Here is a 12,302-nt window from a genome sequence, read left to right as displayed (position 1 = left end):
TCAGTCTCCTCAGGCTAAATGATTAATCCAAACTGAATATTATAGTTCTCATGTTGTACTTTTCCTCTAGCTAAGTAAACAGGGTATTTGCAGAAAAGATTTTTCAAATTTAATCAATGCAACTGAGAAAAAATCAATAAGGTTTACAGAACCACTCCAGTCCTTATTTGCAATAGAAGTCATTGTGATCTCTTTCTTGTTGCCACTGTTTTTGGTAAGAAGTACCAAGCAATAAATAACTAGGGCTGTCCACTGCATGTTAACAATATTTTTAAGGAAACAGGAACGTGGAGTGCTAATACCAAAAAGCTGGATTCTTTTTTTTTTTTTTTCTTGGCTTTCCAAACTTTGTACTTCATTTTTACATCAGCAGACTCCTGCAATGTGTGTAGTTTTAGATGTGTGCTTCAGCTGCTGTTTTTAACTGATATCAAGTGTTATTGATCCATGAAGTTAATATTGTTGCTATCAAATCCAATTCAATAACATGAAGAACTAATGCAGAGAAGAAACAGGTTGTTTTGGTTTTAATTTTTCATTTTCTATTCAAAAGTGGCTTCCAAGACACAGAAACCTTATACAGTGCTGGGATTCTTTTCTCCTTGGACTGTTTTTTTTTTGTTTGTTTGTTAATTTGTTTTTCAGTAGGTATACTAACTTTTTAATGTAAGAGGCACAAGTAAATTCTTAAAAAGTAAAGTGAAAATGGTTGATTTGGTAAGCTTGGAGTAAAACATGCTTTAATCACATGCAATTCAAATCCTGCTTGCCTTACTAAGAATTCCTTACAGGGAGTTCTCTTGTTAAGTGGGCAGGTCTGGTTCTGGTGCTGCCTCCCTCCAAAATACGATGAATTTAAAGTGTAGAAGAGATCACCATGTCCATCTGGTCTGCGTATTTGAATAGTACCAGCTATTGAAATTGGAGTAAATTACTCCTATAGTAAATCTACTCTCAGTGAATAAAGTGACTTGGGCACAAAAAATTTGTGGTTGAATGGTAGTAATAATTGCGAAATTAAATACAAATAATTATTGAATAAATACTCCTTCCACTGAAGTTAAAGGAAACGCTGTGATTTTTTTTTTTTTTTCTCCCCCACTGAATAAGATATTGTAGCTTTCTAAGGTGCTGAAAGTGGTTAGGTATTAACTCAGTGGAGGCGGGAGAGTGGAAGTGCTGCAAAACAAGTTACGCGTTTATAAATATACAATTTATGTTGTAGTATACTATTAGCTTTTGTTTTAATGTTTACTTGAAGTATTGAGATTTGGGTTATTAATGTCTATATAAATGGCTTATTCCCCTTTGCGTGCATAATTCATCTGGAACTTCTGTGTTTATAAATTTCTAAAAGCCTTAATTTAATATAATCTAATGTTTTGGCACAAAGTGGGTATTATGTCTCTCTTTAGTAGCCGCTTATCTTGGATAAGAACACTGCCTGGGGTGTGAAAGAATGCAAATAGATACTCACCAGCTTAGCTGTTTGTCTTCCCTTGAGTTTTCTCTGCTTTTATATTTTTATATCTGGATGCCATCTCTCTTTTAATATCCCTTTAGCCATAGGTTTGGACTCCCTTGTTTTTTAATTTCCTTTTTCTCTTTCCTCCCATTCATTTCTCTTTCTGTTCATCTGCAATTCAGAAATTCCAGTATACAAACAACTGAACAAAAAATAAAAGCACCAGAGAACCCTCCAAGTTTCAGTCCTATTGAAGTAATAGAAAACTCTTTGTAGCATTTTTTGTTTGTTTGTTTTTGGTTTCCTAATGATCTAAACATTAGATCAAGGTTTAAATAATGAATGTGTCTTAGAACTGTAATATGAATTAGTTCAGGATGGGCTGGTTATGGAAGTTGCTTCTGTGAGTTACAGACTTCGCACTTACAAGAGAAATTACAATCCCACCATATATGATACTGATTTATACCATAATGGTAGTGACAAAATTGGCTGCAAAACAAAAACCAAAACATTATATGCGATGTCCCTAGCTCATATTATCACTCCTCCATCCTTCTCAAAGAAGTCTTTGTATGTTTATTTTCACACTGTGATGAATGATAGCTGACACAATGGAAACCCAGCCAAGGCAATGCATACAAATCAGAGCCATAATATGATGTTCTGCAGTAATGCCTACTGGCAGTAAAAATCCCACAAGTTTTAGACAGCTATAAGGAACGTGAGCAGTTTAATTCTCAGTGGGGTCCATCTGCTTTGAGGTGTATCTGTGTCCTGCTCCTCACCTTGCCATATTCACAAATGAGGCACAGAAAAAGTGCTGTGTGGTGCTATTAATTTTTTTTTCGCTAGATTGAGTTGCCTGATAACACACTTCCTTGTTTTTTGCTGTTAACTTTGTCAAGTCTCATGAGAAAGAACTGTTGACAATGAAAATTTAACTTTTGTATGTTTTTACAGACTGTAGTGACCCAATCAGTTGACGACTGTGGTGAACAAGACCAGCTAAGGTCTGAACTTCACTTCTGTAAGATCTTGGAAGATGTGGTATCGCGTTCACAGGTAGACTCTTTAAAAACTCTATAGATGTCTCTACCATCTCCAAGAAACTTGTAATAATTGTGGTCAGCTCCTTGTGTTAAACCTAATGAATTCAGTTCTTACCTTTCAGTTATTTATTTTTCTATTTTGTTATTGATGTATTAAACACAAATTAGTTTTAGGCCCATGAAACTGAGCTGGACAAATGCAGGAATCTAGTATCTTTGCTGCATATCTCAACAAAAATACTTGATGCAATCCAGAGATTGCACTACTACTGACCAATTAACTACTTAAAGGCCTGTGCTGTATGTTAATTTTTCAAGGCTATTTCAATTTACGTGCAGATTGGAGAAAATAACAGTACCTTTACAGTCTGTTCCGTACCTCTTAAAGGACAGAAACTGATTTTCTCTTTCTGAGCTTTACTTTTACGATGCTTTTTTTTTTGTTGTTGTAATTGCAGGGTGTTATTTTTGTCAAATGGTATTTGTCTCATTTCAAAGGCATACCTTAGCAGAACCTCTTTTGCAGCGGGAAAAAAACAATATCATAGGCTTCCTCATGTTTATTACTATGCCATTGTCTACTTCAGTTGTTACTTATGGAATCCACTAAAACCTGGTTTTACTATTTACTATTCTTGGGAAAAATCTAATGCTAGGGATGACAAAAAACCACAACAGTTAGAGGCAGGTGTGAAATTTATAAATTTGAAGTTAATTATAATGTATCTTGAGGTAAAAGCCTAAATGAATTTGAAGCAGTCTCCAAAAGATGGCAAAGGTTAGTGTGTGGGTTTTTTTTTTTTTTATTTTGTTTTGTGGTTTGGGTTTTTTGCTTGTTTGTTTTTTAGCAACTTGGTCTATAATGCATTGTACACTGGAGAAAAATCTACACCTGATATGGAATGGTTAAATTCAGTAATACTCTCTGTATCACAGCTTTCTTGAATGCTTGCTATGAGCACTCATTTGCAGGCAGATACAGAGTGAGGAAGATCTGGATGCTGATTGTCCTCTGATGAAGTCATACAGAAAAAGCAAAAGCTGTGAAGAGTAGCTTAAGGCTGGCTGTGGTTTAATTTCAGTGGGAAATAAGTACAGTATATACAAGCTTTGATTTTATTAAAAAAAATGGTATTTTCTTTATAGTAAGACATTGTTCTGCTCAAATTCCATTTTATGCAATCCTTTATTTCAATGGATAACATACTTTTTATGCTGCCTAGTATGGTTGTGTGGCTGATACTAAAGACAGTATTTTTTTTTTGTTTTTTTTTTTTTACTTGTGGCTTCATTTTGGTAATTGTATGATATATATATTATGTAAATACTTAAAAATATAAGGGTGTATTTTTTTCCATAAAATTCTGGTGAAAACTTCAGATACAAAATTGGAAGAGTCTGGATCCTAGTTTTTTTGCTCAGGCCTGTCCTTACTGCTTGTTCTTTGGGATAAATAGAACAATACAGTTTTCAGTTATATATCTTCTCTTACCAAACTCTGGGCTTCTGACATAGTGAAAAGCAATTAGGAAATTGAGATTATATCTCAGTGACTCTGCCAAATATATAAAAAGAGCTTCTCTAATGTCAATGCTATCAGCACTTGTTATCTTGACTAGGCTCACTGGAATTGTGCCAGAGGAGCTTGGGATGCAACTATTACTTCTGCTTTGTAAAATGGTTTTTGGATGATATATTGTCATGCGCTTTGCCTTTAAAATGTTGGGGTTTTTTTTGACACCTGGATTGTAATCGAAATTGCATATTGTTTCAGGGCATTCGAGTAGGCAGTATGAAAATGTAATAAGAAGGATAATAGAGAGCAAGTAATGTGGAATGATTTTATTGAATTTTATCTGAAACTTGACGAGATCAGTGCTTAGTAGAATACTTTCTGAGAACACCTGTATGCAAAGATGAACCTTGGCATGCTTCGCTGTGGTGAGAACAGTGATTCAAAGTCCACAAAGGTGGACAAGCACAGAGGATGAATGGGATAGAGAGGAGAGACTGAGAGAGAAATACATACTACGGTAAAAAGGTAGCTGCATCTGTACTTTGAAAAGCCTTGGATGGCTGGTTTGGGTTTTTGTTGTGTGTGTGTTTTTGGTTTTGTTTTTGTTTTTTTTCTCCTGGAGATTCAAAATCTTGGACCAGTTGCCTTAAACTGTGACTTGATATTGATAATGAAGTTATAGTCTCACTGCATATATTATGAAATAAAGTTTTAAAGCACAAGATAATAAAATTAGGCACATAGATAAAAATTCGGCTTAAAATTTTAAACAGGGTAAGTGATCCAATTCTCAGTGTTTACGGTATAAGCTCCACAAATTACAGTATTTTAGGTGCACAAATGTACATCTATACTGCATAGGAACTTAGCTTTTCGTATGGGTCAGATAAACCTATATGAGTTTGATATGTTTATATTGGAGTACGTGCATATAAGCAGAGATGTGGAAATCGGCATATTAACGAACATGTAATAGAGAGGTATTAGAGCAATAGAAAGCTGTATATTCATCTCATTCAGAATGGGTTTAAGTGCTCAAATGTTTTTTTTAGCTCCATAAATTTCTGTTAAGATGAGGAAAATAAGCTCTAGATTTCTGAACTTTGAAGGCTTAACACAAAAAAACAAGCATCGTGTAGCTGTCTGCTCTGTCCCTCACAGCCCATTCCCTCCCCTCCTTTTCACTGTGGGTTTTTACAGCTGAACATGTTGTTTGAAAGTGTGCATGGCAGGCAGTAATCCAGGTCATCATAATATCACCCAGTCTGGCAAAACAAGAGTGATAAACAAGGGAAAAAAATCCTTTTGTTGTTACTGAAGAAATACTACAGGAGAGATGAAGAGGCAGCTTGGTTGTGGGACAACAATCCATAATTTACTTTGCAGATGTCTCTGTAATTTAAGCAGCAGGCAAAACAACCGCACAGTTGTAGATACTCTGGGGAAAGGATACACAGAGACTCGTAAATCACGGTAAGGATTAAAAGCAATGAACATTCATCTTCTTAACCTCGTAAAGCAATATTGCAAAGCCAAGGATTACAACTTACTGTGCATGTAATCTTTGTTCAGGGATAAAGGGTGTCAACTTCTTAAAAAAACTTCTCTCTATTAACAGTAGCACCTATTTTTTGAGAAGGGGCAAAAAAGCCATTTTAAAACTGATTTTAAAAGAATTTATACTTTTGAAGGAATGCTTAACATTTCCCACAAAAGAAGGAAAAAAACCAGATTTCTAAGACAAACAATAGTTTGTTTCTAAACCCTGAACTATTTTTAATGTTAGTATTTATGAATATGTTTTAAAACTTGGCGTAATAGACACAACACAAAAAAGTCACTTACTTTTCCCATTGTAAAATGGTGGAGTCCTGAACAACCCTTTGCCTTGATTTCAGCTACTTTTTCAAGTATGATGAATATTTGACTCAACTACTCATTGTGATTAAAGAATAACCTCATAATGAAAAATCATAGCATGTATTCAGTCTGCTAAATAAGCAGTGCAAAGCCTGAATTTATCTGTCTGTTTTGGAAATGTTGCCCGTATACCTATAAATAAGTTCTAACTTACCCACCAATGTATTAAAAATATTTTACTTCCATACTCAGAATGCCAGAGTGTAGAGGGACTGAAAATATTTGAAAGGGAAAAGAATGTGGGCAGTGTCATGAGGAGTTCCTTTTATTGTCCAGCAAACAAAGAAAATCAGGGAAGCAAGAATTTCTGGGGTTTTTTTGTTGTTGTTTGTAGTTTTTGTTTGTTTTTTGTGTGTTTATTTATTTATTTATTTTATTAAGCTATGTGACTCCATATCCTAGACATTTCAATTGGGGAAAGGAATACAGGAAAATACTGTTCAGCATCAGTAACAATGATGATGATCAGCTTTCCATGTGTACTGCAAAGAAAGCAAAAGGGTATAAGGTTCTTGTAGGTTTGATCCAAACTTATAGAGAGAAACTGGAGGAGAACATGGAAATAGAGAGTGAGGCTGTTTATAAAGCAATAGAGTTCAAGAGCAGAAGGAAAACAGCAAAATTAAAATTATGTACTTCCTGGAAGCAGTTTTCAGTCAATTCAGATAAGATCCTAAGGAGTGTAAATCTAAGGAGTTAGAAGAGTTGGTAGTTCTTTGAATAAACGTTTTTAATAGTAAGAAGAAAGTATTGAGGAGGAGAAAACCTGTCAGTGTAAACCAGTGTTTACTGGTCAGTGGTTTTATTTTTTTCAGACTTTTTCTTCATCTGTGATTAGGTGGGCATCAGTTAATACCAGTGACAATGGTATGAGATCTCAGATTATATAGATCACTTGGTTAAGTTATTTATTTTCATGTTGTTAGAATATGATGAAACTTCTCCCAGGTTACGTACAGAGCCAACTGAATCTTTCTTAGACTTATTATCTCAAATGCACCTCAGAGATGTTTCACAGAACATGAGCAAGATGGATGAAGTACCAGAAGATTGAGTAATAAATATATTAAGTACAGGATGCAGAAAGAGGAGATTGAGAATTATAAATAAATCATCTTAACAGTAATTCCTGGGAAAAAACAAACTGTTTGTAACCTAGGCAGTATAAAAGAGTAACATTAAATATGAATTTGCCAGGAACAAACTGTGTCCTTCCAAGATAATTGGACTTGTGTCTATAGTAAAATAGTAGATATCATCTACCATACGGTTAGTAAGATTTCTCGTAAGATCTCACATAATATGATCTAAACAAAACTATACAGAGCATATGCAAAAGCCGTAGGAAAACTACACATGGAGAGCAGTTATCAATCCTGAGCAGTCTGAAAGGATTTTTTTTTGAGTACCAATTCTCAGTAACTTGCTTGTTAGTACAATAAGAAGTATGATTACTAAATTTTTATATGATATTTGGCTAGTAGGCTTAAGGGACAGAGTGTAACATCATCTGCTGGTACCTTTTCAGTTTCTTTATTTCCTTTAGACCAAGTTATGCTATCATTATCCTTAGCATGCCTACATTTCTGTAGGCTTCAGCTTTTCTTCTAAGTGTCCTTATGAGCTGTCCTCTCAGCTACAAATAACTGATACATTTTGTGACCATTGGTCCTTCTTATTCCCTTTTGGACGTTTTTAAGAAAACCTTTAATAAACCTGTAGTCTTTGGAGTTGTCTCTTTCATTCCCTCAATTCCAAATATTTATTCTGTCAGTTATTTCCAGGCTCTGACATATATTTTGGGAAAGTCAGATATGTATGTATGCAATATTAAGTTAACTTAGAAAACTAATTATTTATTTACAAGTCCATTCCATTATTATTATTATTCCAGAATACAGCTGCTTAAAGACCTTTGCATTAATTCAAATCCTCCTGAAGTCTGCGCTGTAACTGCAAGATTTGAATCATCTATTTTTTTAATGATGGAATTGGAAAGGGGTGTCTAAGCATTATTCCTTTGGGACCCATGAGTAATAACTTTAAAGAAAGCAAGACTATTTTGAAAGCAAGTGTACTAAAGATTTGAAAACAGTTATGAAAAACCTTATTTCAATTTTCTTGTTTAAGAAAAGAAAAAAAGTTAAAAAATTAAAACATCTAAAATTTCAATCCACTGCATTGATCAGCACTGCAAAGCAAATTAATCTGTGGTCTAGCTTCATAGTCTTCAATGGTATTTTGATATGGTTCAGTGCTTTGAATATCTGGCTTCAGCACCTCAAAGTAGTCAAGCTTTTGAAAATGATGAGATTTTGTATCTATCGCATTTTTAAAAAAGCAGAAGTAGGTATGTATGACAAAATAGGTAGGTTTGAAGACAGCTCTGAGAGTCGGAATATAAATACTGACCTTTTGTTTGGTAGTTAGCATGATTAATTTAGTAGGAATTTTCATTCCCCTTTTTTAATTGTTGATTTGTTTACTGAATTTATTTTCAGATCTCTAATATGTTCTGTTGCATTAATGCTGTACTTATTTCATTCGTATTTTCTTCATTGTGTGTGTCTTTGTCATTAGAAACATTTTGTCAAATTACATCGGGTAAGTGGATGAAAAGGCCACAGTCCTGAAAAGGACTGTGCTGCTGAAACAGCTCTTCTATTATGAGTTTGGAGATGCTGCTCTTCTAGTCCTCTATTTACTGCTAAAAAATCAATCCATAAAATAGCTTAATATTTACTAATCAGCTTTAAAATTAATGCGTCTCTGAATAGAAATGCTCTAATGTTGAAGAATGATGTTCCAGAGAGAGATGTCCTTCAAAATATGTTTTGACATTGTATGTTCTTTAGGCATGTAATCATTGCTATCATACAGAATACAACTGTCATACAGCATCTTTAAGTGAAAGATAGAGATGGCCCACATCGTGATTGCCATGTTTCTGTCTTAAAATTTTAAATCTTTAAGATGGAAGATATGTGTGTGTAGTTTGAGGCCTCTGGGTAATTCAAACCTTTGAATTGTCTGCAGACCCAGACAGACATCACGCTATCATCTTTATATTCAGTCATTATTTACAGAGAGTCTTTTCTAGAGAGGGCTTCCTGAGTACTGACAGAGATGACAATCACAAGAATATTAGTTTCTCAACTGCTTCAGGCCAGACCATTTGATAGCTGCTTATAAACAGTGCTGTAAAATTTTACAGGCCTCAGGCAAGACTTTCTGTCATCTCTTCAGGATAGCTGTATCCTCTGATTATCTCATGAAGATGGTGCTGGAAGTGTCTTCCTGGGCAGTTTTTCTGTGGTGATTTTTCTTCTAATTTGACTATTTTTCTTTCTCTGTTTTTTTTTTTTTTTCCTTAGTTTGAATATGTGAAAGTTCATTTAATGTCTAATATTCCATTGGAATGTTGATTACTCTAGAAATCCAGCTGATAAAACAGAGGATTCAGGGAGACAGAATTTGCTTTATACATCTACCATGCTAGGCAAGAATGATGCAGTTGCTATGAAACTGAATACTGGGATTGGATACTGTTTGTACATAGACTTTTTTCTTTCTATGATTTCATGTAAACTCGAAGGTCATTTCTTTCCCATCAATATTCTTTTTTCATACCATAAATGTGAGCTGCATGCACAGTTTTTCATCCTGATAACACACATCATATTGCATTCATGAATACTGGAATTCGTGAATCCTAGAATGAATCACTGGTTAAGGGTCTATGATTCATGAAAACCATTAAAGTAAAACAGTGAAGGAAACAGCTGGCTATTCAGTGTACTGGCAAAAAGTGTTCTTTAGTTAGGAGTGATAATTTGGCCTAATGCAAATGTCTTTTTATTATTTTTAGTAAAGCCTTCTATAAATTATACTATTTATGATGGACATAGAACATGCTATTTTAAGAAAGCAGGATGATCAAGTGCCAGTTACAACTCCATAGCAAAGACAGAGATTTTTGTAATCTCATGCACAAACACATGTACCTTTCAAAACTAGTTATTGATTTGGAATTCTTCAGATTTTTAGTGCCAACTTGAGATAATTTAAAAAGAAAATTTTCTCAGCATGAGTCAGTTTTTACCCTTTTTAACAAGGGATATTCAAGTTTCAAAGACTATACCTGACTGAATTGTGACTTCCAAAAATGGAGTCTAAAACTAATCCAAGGTAATCAAGTTCTTAAGGAAATTCCAAATTTGCTTCAAATGGTTGAAATGAAAGACTTACATGTATGCAATATTTTTATTCACCTGAAACAAATAATAGAAAATGGCAAATTGTTGTTGCAATGCCTCAGAAATAGCTGCTTAAAGAAATTGCTTACAAAAGTTTACAAGGAAAATAGAATGTTCTAGAGCTGTTAGTTTTTTTCAGGAGTGAAGCTTAAGTTACAAAAAAGAGGGTGGTGGGGGTTTTTTGTTTGTTTTTTGTGTTTTTTATTTGTTTGGTTTTTGTTTTTAGCAATGAAGAATTGCATGAAAGTATTAATACTACTACTGAATCTTGGTATTTTGAATACGTTTGAAAAGTGCTGGTGTATTTAAAGCCCAGGATGAATTAGTGGAGCCGAGCAAAAAACCAAAATCTATTGATTTAGGTAGAAGTAGGACTAGAAACTTAAAATCGTTCTAAGGCTCAACTATTTCAGAAAGTGGTTTACGGTATTGGAGAGTCATGGGGTGCTGCACTTGAAAGCAATTTATACTACTATCTTACCAGGACAGCACCATGCCAAAACTAATTACTTTTGATGAAAAAGACTGATTAGCAATGGGGTAGCACTGGGCTGTCATAACAATTCATCTTCAGCCTCTTACTGAGTGTCCTTATATGGTACTGTACTGTATTATGTGAGCATCTGCTTGCATTCCACTCACTGCAGTAAGCATGCCTTCAGAAACAAGGGAGTGTGAAAGAACAGTGAGATTTACAGGAACAAAATATAAGATCTGTACAGCGATAAGAGCCAAAATATCAAGCTCACTATCTTGAGAAGGTGTTCAAAGAGTCAGTGGAATTCACTTAGAAAAATTCTAATGTTTCCAACATGCTTTACTCAATGCTTGGTGCAGTCAAAATTAGCACAGGTTCTTCCCGGTCTTAATCCCATATTTAGATGAATGCTATCAAGAATTAAATAGGAGTTCAATGTACATTTCACACAATTTTTGCCTCTCCAAGGAAACCGTCATTAATCAGAAGCTGTGCTGATACACTTGTCCTCATCCTTGCTGTTGAAATGTTGTCCTTGTTTGCCAGGTGGCAAAGGAATAATGTGTCTGGTAAAGTTGCTTTGCTATGCTGGTTGCATATGTTCTGAACATGGAATTGATATTAAATCATGGAAGGCAACCAAGATTGGTTTAAGTATTTCCTCCTACTCTTCTGCGCTGTCAGCTTGTAGGTTCAGAACCTACGTGTCCATGAAGGGCTGTAGAGAGTTCTGTATTTTCTATACAACGCCTGTAGGGTTTACAAGGGTAATATGGATATTTCAATATCCTGTTATTTTGGGTGTATAGGAACCTATAAAGGTGTTGAAAGGTGTTTCCAGAATTTTTTTGCTGCGAACTATTTCTTACCTAGGGGACTATGTTTGGTCATGGGTGCCAAGGCTGCATTTATTTATCTGATATGGACGTCAGCAATAAGCATATAGAAGCCTCTACAGAGCTAGATTCTGCAGACCTTTATTTGCATTGGTAAGCCTGGCACTGATCTTGCAGTGCTTAGTGGTATTACTCAGACAAGTATGAGCTTTGCAAGGAATGGAGCTCAGGTTTTCAATTATAACGTATTATATCCTTTTAAGAATTACTTATATATTTATTACTAGAATGGAATATTACAGAAATTCAGATTGTTACAGTACACTGGGTACATACAACATGCTATAAAAATTTCAGTCAAACTTCATGGAGGAAAACTAGATCTGTTACAAAACTGTAAAATAGAAGTGCTTATTGTACAAGATTGGGAATATCTGTCACCTCTGATATGAAGTACAGTCTATTTAAAATATCTTTCACTATACGGGGGGAAATTAAGCATATAAAGACTATAACCATTTAATACACTATTCATGACTATTCCTAAAATCAAGGAATTTTGATCAATGTTGATTAAAAATCAATGGCAACAGTGTAGGATTTTTTACTTTCACTAAACCTGGGGGAAGTGTATTTTTCTGATGTAAATCTGAGGTTTAGCTGAAGGTAAAGCACAAAAATAAGGCATTTGAATATAAAAATCTAGCCAAAGTGTGGTTGAGTTGCTTTAAACAATTTCAGACTTTTTTAGATTAAAATATTTAACCATATAACGGAAT

At 34.4% G+C, this 12,302-nt stretch overlaps 1 protein-coding gene across 3 annotated transcripts in view; it reads left to right on the top strand.

The window, feature by feature from the left end:
- Nucleotides 1-12,302, top strand: part of LOC104015341 (cadherin-12) — a 589,747-nt gene that overhangs the window by 180,955 nt on the left and 396,490 nt on the right. For all 3 annotated transcript variants that reach the window (XM_087761238.1, XM_087761232.1, XM_087761247.1), the window contains exon 2: nucleotides 2,429-2,530. The gene's annotated coding sequence lies outside the window, so the exon portion shown is untranslated. The remainder of the gene's footprint in view (nucleotides 1-2,428; nucleotides 2,531-12,302) is intronic.

The sequence above is a fragment of the Nipponia nippon genome, unplaced genomic scaffold, assembly GCF_047370975.1.
Source record: "Nipponia nippon isolate SJK-2023a ecotype South Korea unplaced genomic scaffold, ASM4737097v1 scaffold_1, whole genome shotgun sequence".
Lineage (NCBI taxonomy): Eukaryota > Metazoa > Chordata > Aves > Pelecaniformes > Threskiornithidae > Nipponia > Nipponia nippon.
Note: the sequence above shows the minus strand (reverse complement) of the source record. Positions and strands in the feature narration are given on the sequence as shown.